Source organism: Rattus norvegicus, chromosome 4 (assembly GCF_036323735.1).
Source record: "Rattus norvegicus strain BN/NHsdMcwi chromosome 4, GRCr8, whole genome shotgun sequence".
Lineage (NCBI taxonomy): Eukaryota > Metazoa > Chordata > Mammalia > Rodentia > Muridae > Rattus > Rattus norvegicus.
This window is the reverse complement of record NC_086022.1, coordinates 86,815,127-86,838,443: the sequence shown is the minus strand read 5'-3', so window position 1 is coordinate 86,838,443 and position 23,317 is coordinate 86,815,127. Positions and strand designations below refer to the sequence as shown.

Here is a 23,317-nt window from a genome sequence, read left to right as displayed (position 1 = left end):
AACCCTGCCTGGACACAGAGCTTTTGGCCCAGACCTACTGGTACTGTATGAAGAATCTGGGATCCAAGCCATGGCTTATATCCTAAGTAAACCCTGATGCTATAGAAACATTTATTTCCTTTCACTCTTCACATTGTGAGGGTGAGAGAAGGTATTGTGTTTTGGGATGAATTGAGCCTATTTTTTCAAAGTGACTGGCCAGTAAGAATCACATTAATTTCTCTAGAGAGTGTTGTTCCAGAAACTGAAGCTGCTTCCCACAATGAATGTGATGGGGAAGAAGGAAGGTAATTTCAGGCAAAGAAGCCAAGAGCTACAACAGTTTGAAAGTTATTTCTTAGGTGATTTTATTTTCCCGTTACATAATGAAACTCTGGTGGACTTTATTACATGGCTGACTTTGGCCAGAATCATTGGAACCAGGAAAGGCACCATGGATTTGTTATTGATCTACAAAAAGAAAATGCACCTTATATGTTGATTAAAAACAAAGACAATGGTGTTAAATAAAGGAACTAATAACATTTGAAAGAAGTGTCTCAAAATTAAAACAGGTACTAAGGAGAAGGCTCAGTTGATAAAGTGCTTGCTGCATGGCCTGGTGAGTTTTATGTCTATTTGGTACAAACTAGAAATATGTGAAAGGAGGAAACCTCAATTGAAAAAAATGCTTCCATAAGATTGGACTGTAGGCAAGCCTTTATGGCATTTTCTCAATTAGTAATCAGCTAGGGAGGGCCCAGTCCACTGTGAGTGGTCCTGGTTCTATAAGAAAGCAGGCTGAGCAAGCCATTGGGAAAAAGCCAGTAAGCAGTACTCCTCTATGACCTCTGCATCAGTACCTGCCTCCAGATTCCTGTCTTGCTTGATTTCCTGTCCTGACTTCTTTCAATGATGGTTTCCAATATGGAAATGTAAGCTAAATTAACCCTTTCTTCTCCTACTTGCTTTTGGTTATGGTATTTTTATCACAGCAATAGAAACACTAACAACCACATTGCACAAACTCGATCACCGAAATGTGGTCGCTAGCACTCAGATTAAAAAACAAACAAACAAACAAACAAGAAACCCCAAAGTATGTATGATATTGTGTGTTATAACTACAGGCCTGGAAGGTAGAGGAAGGAAGATCCCTCCTGCTGACTATCCAGCCTTGTCTAATCAATGAACTTCAGGTCAATAAATGAAATACCATGTCTTAAAACAAATAAATAAAAACCAAATAGATGATTCTTGAAGAATGACACCTGAGGTTGACCTCTGGTCTTCAAGTGCATAGACAATAAGCACACAGAATCATATAAATTATGCATATCTTAAGCAGCCTCTTCAGTATGCACTGAAAAGAATCTAATTTGATTTGGGTTTGAACATTTCACTATGTTTGTAGTTAACAATCTGTATTATGGGGAGAGAAATAATCAAATTTATGTACTGAACTGGTAGGAGTCTTTTTAGAATGACCATATTAAAAATCCCAAATCTATAATCTCCTGAACTCTGATTTTATTCTTAGTGGTGCCATGTTCTATACCTGTTAGACATGTAGTCACTAGTGTGACTGAGGAATCCCTTCTTTCACACATGTGAGAAGGAACATGAAAGCGGAGTAGCTGGAGTAAAATTTCACATTGAAGCCCATTGACTGGAATGCACGTGGTGTCTTAGACTCCTGACATCTCTGTTGAGCAGTGAGAATGGCTAAGATCAAAAACTCAGGGGACAGCAAATGCTGGCGAGGATGCGGAGAAAGAGGAACACTCCTCCATTGTTGGTGGGATTGCAGACTGGTACAACCATTCTGGAAATCAGTCTGGAGGTTCCTCAGAAAATTGGACATTGAACTGCCTGAGGATCCAGCTATACCTCTCTTGGGCATATACCCAAAAGATGCTCCAACATATAAAAAAGACACGTGCTCCACTATGTTCATTGCAGCCTTATTTATAATAGCCAGAAGCTGGAAAGAACCCAGATGCCCTTCAACAGAGGAATGGATACAGAAAATGTGATACATCTACACAATGGAATATTACTCAGCTATCAAAAACAATGACTTTATGAAATTCGTAGGCAAATGGTTGGAACTGGAAAATATCCTGAGTGAGGTAACCCAATCACAGAAAAACACACATGGTATGCACTCATTGATAAGTGGCTATTAGCCCAAATGCTTGAATTACCCTAGATGCCTAGAACAAATGAAACTCAAGACGGATGATCAAAATGTGAATGCTTCACTCCTTCTTTAAAAGGGGAACAAGAATACCCTTGGCAGGGGATAGAGAGGAAAAGATTAAAACAGACACAGAAGGAACACCCATTCAGAGCCTGCCCCACATGTGGCCCATACGTATACAGCCATCCAATTAGACAAGATGGATGAAGCAAAGAAGGGCAGGCTGACAGGAACCGGATGTAGATCTCTCCTGAGAGACACAGCCATAATACAGAAAATACAGAGGCGAATGCCAGCAGCAAACCACTGAACTGAGAATAGGACCCCATTGAAGGAATCAGAGAAAGAACTGGAAGAGCTTGAAGGAGCTCGAGACCCCTTATGAACAACAATGCCAAGCAACCAGAGCTTCCAGGGACTAAGCCACTACCTAAAGACTATACATGGACTGATCCTGGACTCTGACCTCATAGGAAGCAATGAAAAGCCTAGTAAGAGCACCAGTGGAAGGGGAAGCCCTGGGTCCTGCTAAGACTGAACCCCCAGTGAACTAGATTGTTGGGGGGAGGGCGGCAATGGGGGGAGGATGAGGAGGGGAACACCCATAAAGAAGGGGAGGGGGAGGGATTAGGGGGATGTTTGCCCGGAAACCGGGAAAGGGAATAACACTCGAAATGTAAATAAGAAATACTCAAGTTAATAAAAAAAAAACAACAAAAAACCCCCCCCAAAAAAACAAAAAACAAAAACAAAAAAAACCCAAAAAACAAGGACTTTGCAACACTTGATAAAAAATAAAAGTGGCAAGGCAGGCACAAGATGACAGCCTCAGGAGTCAAGGATTTTGATGAATGGCTCTCATTCTGTGGTCCTCAACTCAAATATTTTAGAAATACCGGAAGCCTGTTAAGTATTGTGGATAAGCAAGACACTGGTCATAGTGATGGATGGAGGATATTGACGACGAGGCCAGTGAAGTTCAGTTTTATACATTTTGATGTTTCAGTGGAGCTGAAAACATGGCGTGTATCTAGTAAATGTTAACTAATGAAATCAAGAGACCTTACTTCTCTCTTATGAGGAATTTAGAATTGTTCTCTATGTATAGTGAGGAATATCCTCTCTTTAATATTAATAGAGAACTGACTTATTGTGTATATTTAGACCCTTTCTGTGGAGTACTGTAGAAAATCTACCTTGCATAAGGATGAGAAATGGAAAAGATAATTTATTAATCTATGAATTAATAAAGTTTCAGATAACCAGTAAGCAGAGTGGGTTGTGATATGACCTAAGCTCATTTTATAGCTCCAGAGGGATCCGTTTTCCCTGGTCTCATTCATCACATGTATTCATATGCACAAATTATCTAATAATTTGTAAAATTCTTTTAAATTCTATGTAGAAGGTTATTTTTGCATAGATGCCCTTTTTTCATCTCACTCTCTTCAGAAAGGTCTTCCAGATTCTTTGCAGTGGCCCATCATCTGAAATTGGCTTACTTTTCCCTCCTGTTCCTTTCACTAACCTGTCACCAATAATAAATCTAATAAGGGCACTTCTTTTCTGTCTTGTTTTCTTTAGTGGCAATAGAACCTATGCATAGTACACAGTAGGTATTTAGTAAACAGCTGTTATACATGAATGAATAAATGAATGAATGTATGAACGAACTAATGACTTTTTAGAACCATTTTTTCTCCTGCCTCTGCAGACATAAATGTTGTAAAAGAAGCTGGATGCAGTAACTACAATAGAGGAATTGAGCCATTGGCTCTGCTTTAACGAATGAGCCATGCAATGCGATGGAGTTATTAACTCTGAAAGTTTGTACTTTATCCAAAAGACATATTACTAGCTTTCGGCAAGGCACAAGTCTGGCTGCTATGATGAATGAGACTTACATTTAAAGACAATGATCTCTGTACTGTAGAGTGTTTTATCTCAAACTACAGAATTGCATCAGAGAAGAGATGTGATTATACTTTATAGAAATAGAACGGGGTCTGTTATTCACTTTCAGAACTCAGAACCTCACTCTCCTCCACACAGACACATCAAAGCAACTACACCATTTATGGAATTTGGCATAGTGCCAGCAAGGGAGAGCTTCTCTTGCCAGCTTCTGTATGCATTTCTGCTCTACAGTAATGTTTTAGAATGATAACCCAGTCCAGTGATTGCACTTGCTGATGGGATCTTCAACTCCCATCCCAGGGAGACCTGTTGATTTGGTCTGAATAAGCCTGTGGCAGGCTAGAGACCCAGACAGATTGAATTCATTTAGTTCAGATTGAATCTCTTTAAACTTTTTCAGAAATGGAGTTGAATGAATATCAAGAAAAGCTATAGCCATCCAAGCATACATTAGCCTTATTTATAGATATTGCTTTTATGGAGAACTATCTAAAAATATATCATCAAAATGAAAAGAGACCAAACTTCAATTTTCAGAATATTGCCTGCAGTTACTACTCTGTGGGTCTAAATGGTTTAAAATTTGTCATTCCACTTTGATATTTTTAACAATCACACATAAACACTTTCTAAGTGCTTATGAAGTGAGGCTACACAATTGTGTAAAACAATCTTTGTGTTGATTTCAGGAATCTCCTATTTAGAAGGGAAATAGATTGGCACACAACCAAGTTTGGTATCAAGAGTACATTGTATAGTAAGAGTGTATGTAAACTAGTTTTAAGAGGCAAGAAAACATTCCTAGGGTATATGTGTTTGTGTGCACGTGCACATGTGCACCTATATGCGAGTGTGTGTGTTCTGTGACTTCTTAACTCTAAGAATCATGCAAATACTAAAAATGTAACTAATAGTCATTGAGTGATTAACAGGGCCTGGGAGGAGATAAGATAGGCTGAGATGTGAGAAAATTAGTGTCCATATGTACGTGACTGAATTTACTAAAGAACAAATTTAATTAAAAAAATCAAGTCATATGAAAATATGCATAAAATAAATAGAACATACAGTAAGTAGGTGGGTGAGGAGCTCCTGAAAAATGGGTGTGTTTCCCATATTCCTCTATTAAGTGCTGCTGAAGCTTCCTGATCAATTTTTAAAGAAAAATATTAGTTATGAAATTATAATAATTTTCAAACAGTTATTCAGACTTCTTTTCTTGAACACCAGCCCAACAATATACAACAGAAAACTTCTAGATCGATTTGAACAGAGAGTTTCTGTCCCATCCTTCATTGGGTTATATACAGGACACTTGTGGAAGGAGCCCTACAATCTCCTGGTCTATGGCTTGGGTGTTACATGCTTGTTGTTGAAAGTTCCTCCATCCAGAAGACATTTTATTTCTTCCAATAATTTATTTTTTATTCACTTTATATCCTGATTACAGACCCCTCCCTCCTTTCTTCCCATTTCCACCCTTTCAAAACCCTTATTTCACCTTCCCTTCTCCTCAGACAAGGGGATTCCCCACTTGAGTACCACCCCATCCTGGGAAATCTAATCTCAGCAGGACTAGACACATCTTTGACCACTGAGGCCAAACCAGACCGTCCAGGTAGAGGAAAGGGGATGCAATAGAGACCAGAGAATAGAGACAGCCATTGCTCCACTTGTTAGGGGACCCAAAAGAAGACCAAGCTGCACATCTGCTACATGTATGTACTGGGTCTAGGTCCAGCTTCTGGATACTGTCAGTGTTCTGTGGTGTCCTTGAACCTTTTGACTTACTCACTTCTATCCCCAACTTTTCCATAAGACTCTCAAACTCTGCTTGACATTTGGCTATGGGCCTATGCATCTGCCTCCATCTGCTGCTTGATGAAGCCTCTCAGGAGACAGTTGTGCTAGGTTCCTGCCTGCAAGCATAACAGAGTATCATTAATAGTGTCAAGTTGGCTCTCTCATATGGGATGGTTCTCAAGATGGGGCAGTCATGGGTTGGCTATTCCCTCAGCAGAAGGAATTTCCTTTCTTGCTTCTCCAACTTCACTGTGGTGATAGATTTTTCTGAAAATGCCTCTTGCCCTCTAAGAGACTGAACTCCCACTGAAGTGTTCTTATGGCTGTATACTTAACCAGCTATTTTACTGATTAAGTAAAATACTCAACTTCTATAAGTTTAATCTTCCTTTAGGAGAACAATGTAACTAGCCCTACTATCCCTTGAAATTCCCAGTGGAATTGGCTTTTACAACCTAAGCTAAATGCACAGCTTTAAATTTAAGTTGTGCACTCTTCCATATCTCTGACCCTGAATAGTGTACGTGTGCATGTGTATGCATTGTGGTAATTGTTTGCTGAAAGCAGCCAACAGATTGAAAGGAACCTTAACTGACAAATAACCTGTAAGTATTGGAAGCATTATGTCGATGGTGATTGATAATATCTTTTTGTAGTTTTGATTTCTGTTCTGGTCAATAAGGTAACATTCTCCCCTGTAAACTATCCCTAATCTCTCTGTAAAGAAGTGCTTGGCCCTCCCCACACACTGTGCTTTCTACTTAAACACAGAGAAAAGGCCTGTGTTAAAGGCAGGAGCACAGACAGGCAATACAGACAGGGCCACAGGCTACAGAATGCAAACAGATGGAAGGAACAAAGAGAGAAGTAGACAGTTCAAATCTGGGCTTGTTCTGTGTCTAACTACTCCAGGAGAGTGTTCCTGTCATCACTCATTGGTGTGAAATTGATTAATTTCAGTGCTTCCAATGAACTGCGAGAAGTCTTTATTGAGTTACTGATGTGCTGATCCTTCTGTCTATAAATTTGTTTTCAGATAATCTTTAAAAAATGTTTCCTGGGGTTGGGGATTTAGCTCAGTGGTAGAGCACTTGCCTAGCAAGCGCAAGGCCCTGAGTTCGGTCCTCAGCTCCAAGAAAAAAAAATGTTTCCTGATTTTATAACTGACCATGGATGTGACACAGATCCAGGGCCAAGTTTTGGTGACATACAGTCATACAAGGTATCCCAGTCCTCTGGGTCATTGTTCCTGCATGGAGCTGGCACTAATCATCTCCTCACACAAGGAACCAAAAGCCCTCCTAGGAATCCTGACAGTTTTCAGTATGTGGTCCTCACTCTCTGCAGGAAGGAGGAAGTCTCATACTATATTCACTCTCTCTGCTTGGATTTCCCACTCAGTGAGTGCACTGAATTGTGCATGTACTTGTGTGTGTGTGTGTGTGTGTGTGTGTGTGTGTGTGTGTGTGTGTGTGTGGTGTATGTGTGTAAGCAGAAAGAAGCAGATGTCCCCAAAGGCTGGCACGGAGTGGGACCTTCCTTCAGAACATATGTCCTTCGCAGGATAATGCAGGCTGCTCAGGGTATCTGTGATTGGGTAGACTTAACCATATACAGACAGAATTAGTGAACCAGAAACCACCAGAAAATGCAAGGGCATGTTTTTGGCCTAGACGGTGTTGAAATTTCGGGATGGGCACTTTCTGTTTGTTTGGTTTTAAAGTACAGTTCTGTATTTTTTCTTCTGTGATGTTCTGAATTTTTTTAAATGTCATTATCTTCTTATGACAGGTAGTTAGATAGTATCTGTTATGTAGCTAGAAAAATAAGCAGCACATAGGGGAATTTGTATGCTTACTTGGGGCTATTAACAGAATTAGGGATGGAACCCTGTGGCTGTGGTCTTTAGACTGCATCTCATGACTGCTTCCTGCCTCTGTGTGTTGGCTGCTTGGGTGTGTAGCCCTCCCTGACTTATTTTTTTTTTTTGGGTGACACTGAGGAGACATCAGGAGAGGCTTGTGTTCCTGTTCTAATACTGATTCCACCATGTCATGGATCTATGAAAATTTGTGATTTATTGTTTTTCTTCATGAGGAAATTAAAAAGCACACTGATAACAGGGTTACATGATTTATGAAATATACAGGGTCCAATAGGATGACTGTACTCGTGGTTGGCTATATAAACCTTCTTGTTCTACCTCCCTCTACCTACCCCATGCTCTTCTCACTGTATAACCTCTCTTCTTCCTTTCTTCCTTTTATCCTCTTTATATTTTCTCAGTTTTATAAACATTTATTTAAATGTGCAGCAGACTAAAAGACAACACTATATTCCATTTTCTAGCTCCAGGTGGCAAAAGCTGTTTTGGTGGGGAATCCAGATGTTTAAACAACAAGGTCACCATCATTGCAGGCATGAAGAACAGCCTAGTTTTTGACAGTTTTCTTAATTTTGTGTGTGACCATGTGCCCTACCCCTAGCCTTTGGTTATTGCTCTTGAGATTCTGTCGTTCTTCTTGTCTGTTTTGAACCCCTGCATTCCTCCTCCAGCTCCTTACTGCTTTCTACTCCCTTTCCAGCTTCTTTGTTCGTAAAAGATACTTGAGTACATGATTTTCTTTGTGAGGAAAGAGTTAGAGAAACATTGAAGGATACGTTGAGCTTGTGACATAATTGAGTATACAAGTACTAACAGCAGAAATTGACCTTCTAATTTTCTGTCCCAGTCCTTTTCTGGGTTTTTCCATTTGCATTTGTTATTATTCAAATATTTGTTATACAATAACACCTTTTTATTGTTGAGATTTTCATAGCAAGATTTCAGTTTTTAATATCAAACACTGAAGGCTCTTACATGTCTAACCCATTATATTTATAAGAGGAAATTAATAGAAATACAACACCAAACATCCACCCTCTTGATGTAAAGATGAGTACTTCAGAGGTTTGCGATACGCTCCAACTCCAGAAGGGTCTTCTTAAATCCTTCGTCCTCCTCTTCGATCTATTCAAATCTGATTCTTTACATATTCCAAACTTTTCACTCCAAACATCTTTAAATCCACCAACCTAAATGTCACTCTAGAAAATAGCAGTTGTCTTTTGGCTTAATCATTTCTATGAAATGACCCAGTCAAGTTCATCATGTGTTGAAAAGGCTTCTGCCCCTACAATGCACAAACAGATGCAAGCTAGTGATGAGAGGGTTTTAGGCCGCAAGTACACGTCTTGTTCTTTAGTCTGCTCTTGGGCTTTCTCCTACTATGGATGACACACATGAAGGCCTTTGCCATCTATGGGCCTCACAGCATTAAGTTAACCACTGTAAATGTAAGAAACTCTTCTTTATAAATCACTCACTCTCAAGCATTCTATTAGAGAACCATGAAATTGCTCTACTATGTCTATATCAATTAATCTATTTATACATCTATAATGCACCAGGGAAATGGAGGAGGAGTGCAGGCATTTAAAACAGACAAGAAGAGTTGAAAAAACACAAGAGCAAAAACTAAAGGCTTAGGGAAGGGCTCCCAGCCACATAAAAATTTAAGGAACCTGATTAAAAGTAAGCAGTTCCTTATGCCTGTGATAATTGCAGTGACGATGACTCTGGATCATATATGTACACATATACACATACACATAAATACATATCATAATATACATACATATAATATAATACACATCTTATAATATACATGCACATATATACATATATCACATACACATATATGCACACACAATTCTGTATCTGTGGCATTCATGCTTATTTTGTATCATCTTAGTGTGAAACCGTTTTCATACTATCTGGTGCATTTTAATTCGTATTAGAACATCCCTTAAAGCATATTTGTTGGAAGAAAAAAATTGTATAGAAGCTGGTCCAGGCACCATTATTGCAGATGGTGCATCAAGTGAATGCTGACTGTGTGGTGTAATGATTAGAGAACAAAACTGGTATGTTCCACATATAGGGCAAAAACACAGGAGAAAATAGGAAAAATTCAGCTGCCTCTAGTTGATATTATATAGCATCTTCTACCTAAGATCATGAAAAGCATTGGCAAGCCTTAATTTTCATCTCTTGTGTGGCAGTAAACAGTAAGGATTCAGTACACTTGCTTCAAAGGCACACTTGTTAATACCGGTGTCACCGTATTAAAAAAAATAATGTTCACAGATGAAGTTAAAGTCATTTCATCTGTTCTGCCTTGAAGCCAGTAAGACTAGCTCACTCCAATGACTAAAACCATTGTCACGTTCAACCTGATACAGGGGTGCTGGGCATACTCTTCTGCCTGCAGTATGCTAGGTTCTCACCAGCCTGGGGAGGCACAAGGAAATCCCATCAAAGGAATTCACATTTTTCTCCCTTGTATATAACCAGAGGAATTATCACTGCCTTCCTGCATCCAAATAAGGTTTTCTCCAAATTGTTTGGCAGTTCTCAGGAGTGTCATGTATGTATCTCTGATGTGAAGCAGTTCCTGTGGTTTACCTGTCTGAATCTCCGTTGATATTGGAAACATCTTGCTACTGTGACTAGTATCTTGTCTCTTGAACAGCATTACTTCTCTTGCCTAGACTATACCTTCTGTGTTTTCATAGAGTCTTTAAGCTGTAGTCACCAGTGTCCTCTTTCTGTATGAGAAGGCTTCCTCCCTTGCCTGTACTGGTGCCTGGGACAACCTTGTAGAAATACTCCTTTGATGTCCATTAACTGTTCCTCCTTCAGACCTCAAGGTTTGTGTGAGATACCACTAGAGAACTGGTGTTGTCTTCATACTCATCCCTATCACCAGAGCCCCCCACCCCTTTTTTTGACAGTACTGATCAGCCCAGGGAAAAGGGTATTTGCAGTTTGCCTCCCTCTGCCACTACCACATTCTCCTCAATAGGTCTGGAATCAAGCAAGAACCATATAACATATCACCATCTATCAAAGTGAGAACCTCTGACTTATTGCAGAATATTTTTCTACTCAGCCTGTAGAAGACTGGGACAAAACTGTGAGCTAGAATTTGCAGGGCTGTATCAGAGGAAAATGAAGCAGACAGGATGGGACTTGGAAATGGTGGCAAAATAAAGTACAGCCGTCTTTTACTGACTTCTTTCTATGTATCATGCCAAATATGTATCAATTTTGTACTTATACGAAATCACTGAAAATTTACTGCATACATACTCATGAGTGCACACGTTGACGTACACTATTTAATTTTGTTTTCAATACTGTATTGTTGCTACCAGCACACTCACAGTCTAAGATGGGTGTGTTAGTTACTTTCATTGGGTGACACAGCACCACAACTGAGAGCCACACCTCTGTTTCCAAACAGTTTCACCAACTGGTGACCCAACATTCAAACATAGTGATCCTGTGGGGCCTATTCTTATTCAACCACCATAATGGATAATCAATACAGTAATAAAATGGAAGAATGGAAAGGAGATAGTGTCTTCCAAGTGTCTGCTCTGTGTCAAGCATGGTGGGAGGGACCACACTGGTTCTTTTGTTTCATCTTTACAGTGCCCCTATGCCTTTCCCTTTTGTAGATAAGGGCATGATGACACCAGAGCGAGTGCCTGGGTTTCAGTTGCTCACATTTTCCCCTTGGAGAGATGTTATGTGGTGACCAGATGCTGGCATGTGCTAGGCTCTTGAGAGCAGTCTGAGACACTCAGTAATATTTTCAGGTCTGTAAGAAAATGTCTGTCACATTCAAATGAAATGGCTTACAAATAAACAATGAGCAATAATACATATTCAAATACTCGTCATAAATTTTGCAACTTTGAAGTTGGATATTCATATATTTAAAGTAATTTATTAAAGTGCTTCTGTCTAGATGCTTAAGTGTCATTTAGGAAGAATGGGAGAAGGGATGAGTAGAAAGCGTGACTAACTGCCTGGAAGGAGCATCCTGTGCAAGAGGCTCCTGGGCGTGAGGAGACAGTGGTGTAGTCTCAGTTTAAGTGGACGTCAGATGCAGTAAGACGCAGTGAAGTGTTGGGTGTTTAAACACAGCCTTAATTTAAATTCATTTCCCCACATCTTGCTGCTCAGTGTGAATCTCCAACAGAGGACCATTTAATTTTGAAATTGAATAAAGTTCTATTGTCACATTCACCAAAGCACATAATGCCTCCTTATAGATAGTAGAATTCAAGTCAAATTTATATTCATTCAGTCCTGGAATGCATCGCTCTGTTGTTGGCGACTATGATGATATTATTTCCATATTTCTCCAAGTCAGTTGAATATCAAGGGAATTTCTTCCTCTGCATAAATCCAACTCTGAGTAAAGGCTTGGTATACTGATTCTTTCTGGAAAGCTTTGCCTGGCCTCTTTCCAATTAACCCAGTCAGTATTCCCTGGTCCTTTGATCTATTCCAGTGTCTGCTCTGAGGCTATCTTGACTCGAGTTGTCTTTCTTTCTGTTCCTGTGTCTACCGCACTACCTTAAGATGTGACCCACAACCCCCGGCCCCCACCCCAGCCCCTACAAAGAAATAGTTTGGACAGGAAGCTATTGAAGAGAACTCTAAATATTTGTGATAGGGATGGTAAAGTGTATTTCTTCACATAAGTGGGTTTTACTGGAATGGGTGTTTTATTATCTAAGATTTTGCTTCCTCATTTCAACCAGGTATTTGGTTGAGATGGGACCTGGGTGAACAAAACTCTCTGGAATTGCAGCTAGAATTGCAACTTTTCATGGTTCTGAAGTCTATGCTTATTCCTTTAGGTCTGGGTGCTTTCTTTAAGTTCACTTCAGTAGTTCCAGATCTCTGTGGTGACTTCCAGTGCTCCTGGGGAGGGGATCTTGAGAGGATTTGACACAAACACTTGTTGGCAGAGTATAGCAAAGTCAAAATGAATTCAGCTAGATGGACCTCCATTCTGGCCTTGTTTCAAGCCCCACTAGAAATAAACGCATTATGTTGCATGTCCAGTGTGTTTCTCTGTTTACCTTTCCTGAGTTCCTCTGAAATATTTGGTTTACTAAGACGTGGCTTTTTTTTTTTCAAAATTGGAAATTTCCTAATAAGCAATTTAAATCTCCAGTTTAAAAGAACAACAATCTGAATCCCACTAAATAAACACTTCTGTGTGCATGAATAAATAAGTATAGGAAAAATGGTTGACTTCATCCTAGTCCACATGGGTGTGTTCTGATCCACAGAGCTGTTTAAAGCAGCCATTCAACAACTGACATGGTTCTGACTCCCTGCTTTGATTTCACAAGTGTAATTATTACAGGCAGGTTAGAGTTAGTCTAGGACTGGAATACCTTTTCTACTTTACCTTTATTTATTTATTTTGGAAAGATGAAGCTTATACAATGTTATACTTTTCATCTGTAAACCTCTACACCCTAGTTCTCTGTGCTCCTTCACACTTGTGGAGGCCAGATGTTTGAAATCCAGGCGCCAAGCTCCCTCTGATAGCCCTAGCAAAGAGTCCTCCCTTGCTTCTTCTAGCCTCCTGTAGCTCCCAGGGAGCCTTGGTTTTCTTGGTTGGTAGCAGCATTGCTCTAGTTTCTTTCCTCTGTATCACATGAGTCTTTATTGGTACTCTCCCTCAATTATATTGACATTAATTCTTGGTTTAGGGTATACTATAATCTACTATGATCATACAATGATCCTTAAGTGTCTTATTCCCAAGTAAGATCACTGTAGTTGGTAAAATAATGGTCCATAGAGTCCCTCAACCCCCATTTTGCCTACCTAGAACATCATGATGTAATTTTATTTCTTCTAGAACCAAGAAAAGATAGATTTCTGTTGTTTTAAACTACCAAGTTTGTGGTAATTTTCTACAGCACTGAAAACTAATACAGTCACACTTTAGGATTCCAGGTAGTCACAGAGTAGGGAGAGGAAGCATTAGTCAGACACTTTCCACACACTGTGAGGGGAACTGGCCAGTGTTATTCCACCTGTTATGTAAAGTGGAACAAAATTCCAAGGGAAGGCAGAGCAGGGTTTTCAATATGTTTTTAAAGTTTTAGTTAAACATAATTAAGTCTCTGGAAAATGAATTTTCCTGAGCGTGATCAATCATAAGTATATCAGATTACATAAAAAGTACCACTTGTGAAAAGTGAGACCAACAACTATTTTGTCACAGAACTCTGATTGGAAGGCATTGAAAACAGCGACCCTGCAGGTTCTGGAGGGACCTTTGGAGGCTTAGTTCACCAAGCTGGAGTGATGGTGTTCATTGTCAGGTTCACTCTTGGTCCTGGGCTGATAAGTCTGTTCTCAGAAGAGAGATTCCATCCACTCGAGAGATAGATGGCATCTGCTGACAGCAGTTTCTTAGCCACCTGGTAATGCATTAGTTAGAACTGATTCCATGAATTTCCCTCTCCAGTGTTTGTAAGGTAAGTTTATCGTTCCTTGATAGTATCTGCGGAATGAGCTGGGAGAGAGGAGTTGAGTGAGCTTTTGCTCTCTAACATAAAAACTTTCTGGACTTCCTAGATTTGTGAACTGGGACTTCCATATAGTAATTTGCTGGTTTAGTAGGATTTCTTAAGGAGGAAAAATAGGTTCTTTTTCCACGTGACCAAACTGTATGTGTTCAGATTTAATTTAGTCAGTAGTGTTTTTGTGAAAGAAGGTAGCAGAGGATCTGTACATAATCAATTTTTGAAAAGATTACCCCAAAGGTGACCTTCCTGAATCCAGAATTCTCCATCTAGTGTGCTATGCCGGGTTGCCTGTAATATTCACAGTTCAATGCTGCAGAGAAAATTTAGGTTTTTCATAAATATTTAAGAACTTCAAGGTGGCAATATACTAGTATTACAAGAAATATTTATTTTAAATTGTATGTATGTGGGTTATGTGTTCATGAGGCAGAAGAAGGCATTGGCTCCCTTGGAGTCATGTTGTGAACTGTATTACAGTTCTAAGAAATGAGCTCAAATCCACTAGATAAGCAGGATTCGTTCTTAACTGCTGAGAAGTCTCTCCAACCCTCACAGTATTAAAGGCCAACACTTTTTTGAGCACTGGCTTCTGGACCCAGCCCTCGAATCAATCACAATTCCAAGATGATATTCATAATGAAATAGGAAAGGGTAGGAAAGAGCGTCATGAGGAGACCAGAGATGTTTCTGGTTGCTCACAAGGAAGAAATAAAGGGAGGAAAGGGCCAGAAATAAAGGCATGGAAAGAGACAACAAAAGGGAAGGTGGAAGACTAGGGAGGAATGGTGTGTCAGAGGACTGAGAGGGCTGAGTCATCTAGGCCTGGCTTAGCACCACCTGCCTCCAGGTCACTGTCCTCTCTTCCCTGGGGTGTCCTCACAGGCCACCTCCTGCTTGAAAAGTAAGTAGTGGTCCTCTGTGCAACCTCTGATGAAATAGGGATTCTGAGATGTTCTTTAGACATTGCAGATCACCCAGGAGTTGCATATTGTTCTCCAGGGAGGCCAGTACTCAGGCACTCTCTTTCCCTGCTTTCCAGCTTTCCCACTGTGTTCTGTGTTTCTTCCTAGAAAGCCCGGTATAGGTTCATAGACATAATTTAAAAAAATGTGAATTCACAAATGAAAAATCCAGTCTTAGTTTTGTGCTGATCTGATACTACTATTGGAACACCCAACCTCATGTGACAAGTCAGAATGACCGAACTCTAAAAAAGTAGGACAGAATTACCTTCAGGAAACATGCTGAACAGATAGACAAGTTTTATGTTTAGAATTGAGATGAATCACAAAAATATCCCCTTATGTCTATGCAAATATAAAATTTAAAAAGTCTGAAATCGGAAGAACTTCTGGTCCCAAGCATTTAAAATAAGGAATACCCAACCTCTTACTCCCCAGCCTGGATGGATTTCTGAGAAAGGTTAATCCTTTGCTTCCTGAGCACCAGATTTTGCTCCCTACCTTGACCTCTTCAACTTCTCTTTACCTATCTGGGAATACTGTTAGGTTGACTGTATGGCCTTGCCTTTCCATTGCTGTCTCCAGCGCCAAATAGTGTTCTACGTATAAGGTAGGCCTTGGGTTAAACATCTGTTTAATGCAGGATGCGAGGGTGTAAATTATTATTGTTCTATGAGTCATTTGTACTATAGAATTTGAGGTGCTTCATACTTCAGCATCTCTTATTTAGGGCACCCATCAGGGTCTCAATGAGAGTTATTTCCAGTTATCTTGGGTCCCCTAGAGGAGACTTTAAGCTCCAGGTAATCTTGAGGATATTTGCAAATGGAAGCCCGGAGCTCCACTCAGGACTTTAGTGGAACATCAGCTGAGCCAGTGACAGTTATGTTGAACAGCTGGTATCTTAGGTAGCGTAATAGGTGAGTTTTAAGGCACTGATAAAATGGTGGTGCATTTGAGTAACTGTTCAAGGGAGGGGCCCAGATCAAAAGTTTGCATGTGAAATGTGCTCTGAAAATGTTTTGCTGAATCTCTTCTGTAAGGTACAGAATTCTCTTTTTAAAAATCCTATTTACTTTTAGTTATAAAACTTTATAAATGGATTTTATACTGTCAAAAAGATTATATATATGGATATGTACCCATACATCCCTGATTTCTCCTGTGTGATACATACTGACAATGTATCTGTACATAATAACACTCAACTAACAAACAGGCAGGGCTGTCTAGGGAAACAATTTTAACAAGATACTTTAAAAGCTAGAACAGTGAAAAAGTAGCTTTGTTTGAGGCATCAGGGCGAGCTGTAAAATATGGTTGTTTATTTTTAATGACTAAAAATACCATGATTGGAATAGAGGGAGACTTGTTTTAAACTCATGGATCTGTTGAAATATTTTGGTGGAAAGCAAAATAATTTGATTTGAACTTTTATCAGCAAAAATCTTCTGTAATTCAAAGATATGAAGTAAACCACTAAAGGTGACTGATAATATGCTATGCAATTTTATTTATTGCCTTAGGTACCAACTGAAATTCTATGAGTCAAAAATCTATATATTTACATGCATAGTGTGAATGTCAGTTTTTTGCATTTTTTTTTTGATTCTGGGTCTTGCTCTGAAACCTGGGCTAACCTAGAGCTTGGTATATGGCTCATACTGGCCTTGATCTAAATCCTTTACCCTCAGCTTCTCAGTTCTAGGATTGCAGGTACATTCCCCATGCCTGTCTGAATTTAAGATTTTAAATCATTTCTCAATGCTCCTTGCTGGAACATCTCACTGAGGTGGTGTTCATGTGCTTCTTTTCACTGTCAGGCTCGGATGAGTATTGGTCAACACATCACCTATCCTGAGGTGGGCACTGGCACCTGTGTCCTATAAACGGGCAGCACTGAGCATGCCCTACTTTCTTTGTTTGTCTATGGCTTGGGACAACAAAATTTTTGTCTCTGTTCTTTGCAGTCTCAGAGCAAGGCTTGTGAACAACTTTTTATCATAAATTACTATGTAAGGATAAAGCCTTTTGTAGTTACAAAACTAACAGCATTCAGTGGGGCTGTGTATGTGCTGGTTAGGTTTTGTCAAGTTGACACAGATGACAGTCACTTGGAAAGAGGGAACTTCAGTTGAGGCCTTGACTCCAGTAGATTGGCCTGTGTTCCTGTCTTGATTGTTAAATTGCAGCAGAGGCTATCCCTATGCAAGTTGGCTTGGGCTGTGTAAGGAAGCTACTTGAGCAAGCTAGGAGAAATGAATCTATAAGAGGAATTTTCCTATAGCTTCTGCTTCAGTTCTGATTTGGGTTCCTGCCTTGGCTTTCATTGAAAATGTAACCTGTAAACTAAGTACTGCCACTCCCCATTGCTTTTGGTCAAAGTTTTATCACAACAAAGGAGAAGCTAGGGTAGTGTGTGTGTGTGTGTGTGTGTGTGTGTGTGTGTGTGTGCACGCGCGCTCGTGCGCATTTGTGTATAACTGTGCATACATGTGTGTGGGATTGAGAGGTCAACCTCAGGTGTTATTTCTTAGGACCCAGCCAGACATCTGGGCCTTGGGGAAAGACTCTGACTTTGGTCTCTGAGGCTGACTACCCTCAGACTGCTTTGCTGGTGAATGTAGGCCCTTATATCTACTCCTCCTCCAGAGCTGGAATCACAAGCTCAAGGCCTCATGCATGGCTCCCCTCACCCCTTTAGCATGAGTCCTGTGGATCAAATTCAGGTTCTTAGCACCTTACTAAGTTCTCTCTCCAAGCTCCAGGGTTTCTAACATTCAGTGACACAGAATAGCTCTTTTTTTGGCTTGCGGACATGGCTCAGTGGTAGAGCTTGTGCTTAGCATGTATAAAACACTGGGTTCAAATCCCTAGCATTGAAGAAATAAATATTCAAAGTCCCAAGAATCAATATGACTTTCCAAAGTTATTTGTATTGCATTTCCATGAAGGGTCCCCTCGCCCCACTCCCATGTAACTAAAAGAAATTTGCATCTTAGGGATCTGGATGTGGTTGACTGTCCTAGACTTTCTGTATGGGCCCAGTGTAACATCAAGGGCTTTTATGACGTCAACAAAAGCATGAGGGACACAGGAGCTTAGAAGATGGATGAATACAGTTGATAAGGAAGCAGGCTTGGTGCAATTCTCACTGTGGTTTTGATCAGGAGTCAAAACTTATTTACGAATCATTTCTAGAGTTCCAACACCCAGATCTCATGAAATGTAGGACAAATATAGTAATCTTGCTATGCACGATTTGTTGAATCCCTTAGAGATTCAAACATCTGGAGGTGGCAGGCAGATTCAAAGTATGAGTGTGAATATTAGTCACCATAACTGTAATTTAATAGAAAGTAAATCAAATTTAAATCATCTGCACATGCTAAGTCTTTAAGGTCCTTGCTTCCTCAAATTAAATATAATTTATTGAAATTAATTACTTCCTATATTATTCATCCCAAGTACTTGAGATTCACATTCTCCCTATGACTCACCTAGAACTTCATAGTGAATTAGACTTGTCCAGAAACTAGCAGAACATGACAAAAATGGCTAGGTGCTGACTGTAAGTCTGTTGTTCAACCTAACATAAGAGAGCTGACTGCCATGGTGCCTCCTTCCTGGAGGCTGAGCAAGAGTGAAGAAGGAGCGAGGTCTGTTTGAGAGTTCTGTGCTGGCTGGTCTTATGAAAACTGGGCACAAGCTAGAGTCATCTGAAAGGAGGGAACTTCAATTAAGGAGATACTGCCATTAGATCCAGCTCTGGGGCATTTTCTTAATTGGTGATTGACTGGGGCGGGCCCAGCCCATTGTGGATTGTGCCATCCCTAGTTTGGTAGTCCTGGGTTCTATAAGAAAGCAAGCTTAGCAAGCCAGGGGAAGCAAGCCAGTTAGTAGCACTTCTGTGGTCTCTGCATCCCCTCCTGCCTCCAGCTTCCTCCCTTATTTGAGTTCCTGTCCTAACTTCCTTTGATGATGAACAGCAATAAATCTTTTTCTCTCCAACTTGCCTTTTAGGTGTAGCAATAGAAACCGTAACTAAGACAAGCTCCTTGCTGGAACATTTCACTGAGGCAGTGTTCATGTCCTTCCCTTCACTGTCAGGCTCGGATGAGTATTGGTAGGCACATCACCTATCCTGAGGTGGGCACTGGCACCCTATAACTGGCCAGCACTGAGCATGCCCTATTTCCTTTGTTTGTCTGTGGCTTAGGCAACAAAATTCTTGTCTCTGTTCTTTTCAGTCTCAGAGCAAGTCTTGTGAATATTTATTGTGATACTTTTATGAGATAACATATTATAGCAAGTACTATAAGCACAGGGACCGTCGATGCAGTGGTTACGCATATGAGCTTTAGGATCAGCCTATCTGGGGTGGAACTCTGGCTCTGCTGTTCAATAGCTAAGCAACCATGGACACATATTTTCCTGCCCCGAGTAGCTGCTACTTTAAGAGCAGCATTGTGAAGTTTTTGGTCTCATACGGTAGAAGAATGAATGAGTTGATATGTAAAAACCTAGCACATAATTATAAAACAGCTATATGTTGAATTATTTAACCCTATGGCCTCTGTCTGTAGTCATTTTAGTAATGTAAACTATATTGAGTGTCTCCTGTGGGTAGCTGATTATAACAGCTATGTTTTTAGTGCCCCCAAAGTATGCTGAGAATTTAATTCCCAGTGTGACGCTATTAGGAAGTGGGGTCTACTGGTACTTAGGTCATTGGGACTCCTCTCTCATGAGGAGATTGCTGCTGACTGTGAAGAGTCTTTTTAAAAAATACTTTTATTATTATTGTTATTATTATTATCATTACTACTATTATTATTAAACAGACTATTCTATCACATAATATATTCTGAGCACATTCCCCCTCCCTTCTCTTCTCCCAGCTACCTCCCTCCCTTCTCTCCCTGATCTACTCCCACCCCCCACCTTCCTTCAGAAAAGAGTAGGCCTCTAAGAGACAAGAATCAAACATGACAAAACAAAGTACAGTAAGACAAAGCAAAAGCCACAGAAGTTGGACAGTACAACCCAAACAGAAGAAAAAAATCCCAAGGGCAGGCAAAATAGTCAGAGACACACAAAGACACCAAGCTAATAGCCACACCATACATGTTGGTATTGATTCCTGCAGGCCCTGTGCTGGCTGCTTCAATCTCTGTGAGCCCATATATATCCTGCTTATTTGATTCATTGAGGCATGTTCTTCTGGTGCACTCTATTGTTTCTTATCTGGCATCAGTGGGAGGGGAGGCCCTTGGTTCTGTGGAGGCTTGATGTCCCAGCATAAGGGGATGCTAGGGCAGTAAGGTGGGAGTGGGTAGGTGGGTAGGGAAGCACCCTAATAGAGACAGGGGGAGTATGGATGGGATAGGGGGCTTGCAGAGGGAACATGGGAAGAGGGACAACATTTGAAATATAAACAATTAAAATAACCAATAAGAAAAACAAACTCTCAACCATTTGATTTTACTAATGAAGAGTCAGAAGCCAGAAGCTGGGGTGAAAACCTCCTTCAAATTGAATGTCTCTCCTTTCTATTTCCTGTGAGTCTCTATCCATACTTCTAACTCTTCTTTTCCTTAATAATCCTATGTTTACTTCCTGTCAACGGGATGCTTGCTTTGCCTCTTGACCTATGGTTGACTTTACTTAATCTTGTTTATAATATTCAAACAGAAGTGTCTTGTGTTAAAGGTGTGTGCTAAGGCTGAGACACATCACAACTCAACACGGGTTTTCCAGTAACTAAGACAATCTTGGGATTTACAGTGTGATCAAATATTCTGCAGCAGTCCTCTATCCCCTCTGACTCCTGCAAGTTTTCTGTCCCTTTGTGGGATTCTCCATGTTTTGAGGAGAGAGACCTGATGGGAGGCCTCCAATATAGACTCATTCTCCACCTAATGTCTGGCTGTGGATCTCTACATTCACACCCATCTGCTTGTGCAGAAAGCCTGATGACAACTGCACAAGGTTCCAATCTATGAGTATAACAGGATACCATTAGGAATCATTTCATTGATTTTGTTCTTTTTAGACAAGTCATAATTGGTTCTACCCTAGGTCTATGGGCTATCCAGTCTCTGATTTCTTGACATTCAAGAAATATTATTAGACATGGACTCTCTTTCCTTGAGTGGACCTCAAGTTAAATTAGACATTTGTTGGCAACTCCAACAAGTTTTATGCCATTGATGCCCCAACAAATACTGCAGACACCACAGGTTGTAGGTCAAAGGCTTTGTGACTAGGTCGATGCTCACATTTCTTTCGTCATAGCCTACAGAGTAAGAGTATCTTCACATACCAAAGAGACTTGAATTTCAGGGTGAAGGTTCCATGCAGGCATCGGCTCAATTCAGTGAGCTGTGTGGAAGTTGTCCTCACCCCTCCTCAACCCCCCAACTCCCTATCAGTTTGAGGAGAGCAGCATTCTGTCTTAGAGTCAGGGGTTGTTTAGGGCTCACCACAGGACCCACTTGGCCAACAACTCAACCAAGTGCAACCTGACTGCAAGACTTACCTGGTTATCAGCAGCAATGGCCAATTCATACTACATCTCACCCTCACTAGGATCATCTTCACGGATTTCAGAAAGTGTACATGACACTAAGTTAACATCATTACCTCTCCACCATGATTCCCCACATCTCTCCATGCACTCTCCTTCTGTCCTATCTACCTCTGAATCCTAACCTTTCCTTTTTTCATCCCCATCTGTCCCAATCCACCTACAAAATCTATTATATTCCCCTTCCCAGCAAGATCTGTGCATATCCCCTAGCACCCTCCTAACTTCTCTGAGTCTGGACTGTAGCTTGATTTTTATATATTTACTGTCTATAACCACTTATAATTGTCATGGTTTTCTATCTGGATCTGAGTTGCCTTGCTCAGGATGATTTCTTCTAGTTGCATCCTTTTACCTGCAAATTTCATGCTATCATTCTTTAAAAGGGTAACACTCCATTGTGTAAATGTGCCATATTTTCTTTGTCCATTCTCCAGTTGAGGGGCCTCTAGGTTGTTTCCAGTTTCTGTCTATTATGAATAATGCTGCCTTGAACATGGTCAAGTGAGTGATACATCCAGCAGTTCTTTTATTGTTCAGGACTTTTTAGGTATCTGGGTTTTTTTGTTTCCATGTGAAGATGAGAATTGTCTTTTCAACATCTATAAAGAATTGTGTTGAAATTTTGATAGGGATTACATTGAATCTGTAGATTGCTTTTGCTAGGATGGCCATTTTACTACTTTAATCCTACTGATCCATGAACATAGGAGATTTTTCCATCTTCTGATATCTTCTTCAATTTCTTTCTTCAAAGATTTGTTTGTATCCTACAAGTCTTTCATTTGCTTGGTTAGGTTACATGAAGATATTTTGTATTATTTGTATTATTTGAGCTATTTTGAAAGACGTTATTTCCTTTATTTCCTTTTTCTGTGTATTTATAGAAAGGCTATTAATTGTCTTTTAATCTTATTTATTTATTTATTTACTCTGTATCCAGCCACTGTTGGAAGTGTTAATCAGCTGTAAAAGTTCTTTGGTGGAACTTTAGGTTCACTTATGTATTCTATCATATCGTCTGCAAATGATGATACTTTGATTTCTTCCAATTTGTAGCATCTTGATCTCGTTCAGTTGTGTTATTGACCTAGCTGAAATTTCAAATACTATATTGAGTAAATACAGAGAGAGTGGACAGCCTTCTTTTGTTCCTGAATTAGTGGAATTCTTTTAAGTTTCTTTTCATTTAATTTGATAATGGCTATGGGCTTGATATATATTGACTTTATTTTACTTGACCATATCTTTTGTATTCATAATCTCTACAGGACTTTTATCATCAAGGTTGTTAAAATTTGCCAAAGGCCTTTTCTGCATCTAATGATTGTATTGTTGTTATTGTTTTTCAGTTTGTTTACATGGTGGATCACATTTACTGATTTTCATATATTTAACCATTCCAGAATC

General features: G+C 40.0%; 1 protein-coding gene across 9 annotated transcripts in view; it reads left to right on the top strand.

Annotated features, from left to right (window-relative positions):
* Pde1c (phosphodiesterase 1C) overlaps positions 1-23,317 on the top strand; it is a 479,074-nt gene that overhangs the window by 269,704 nt on the left and 186,053 nt on the right.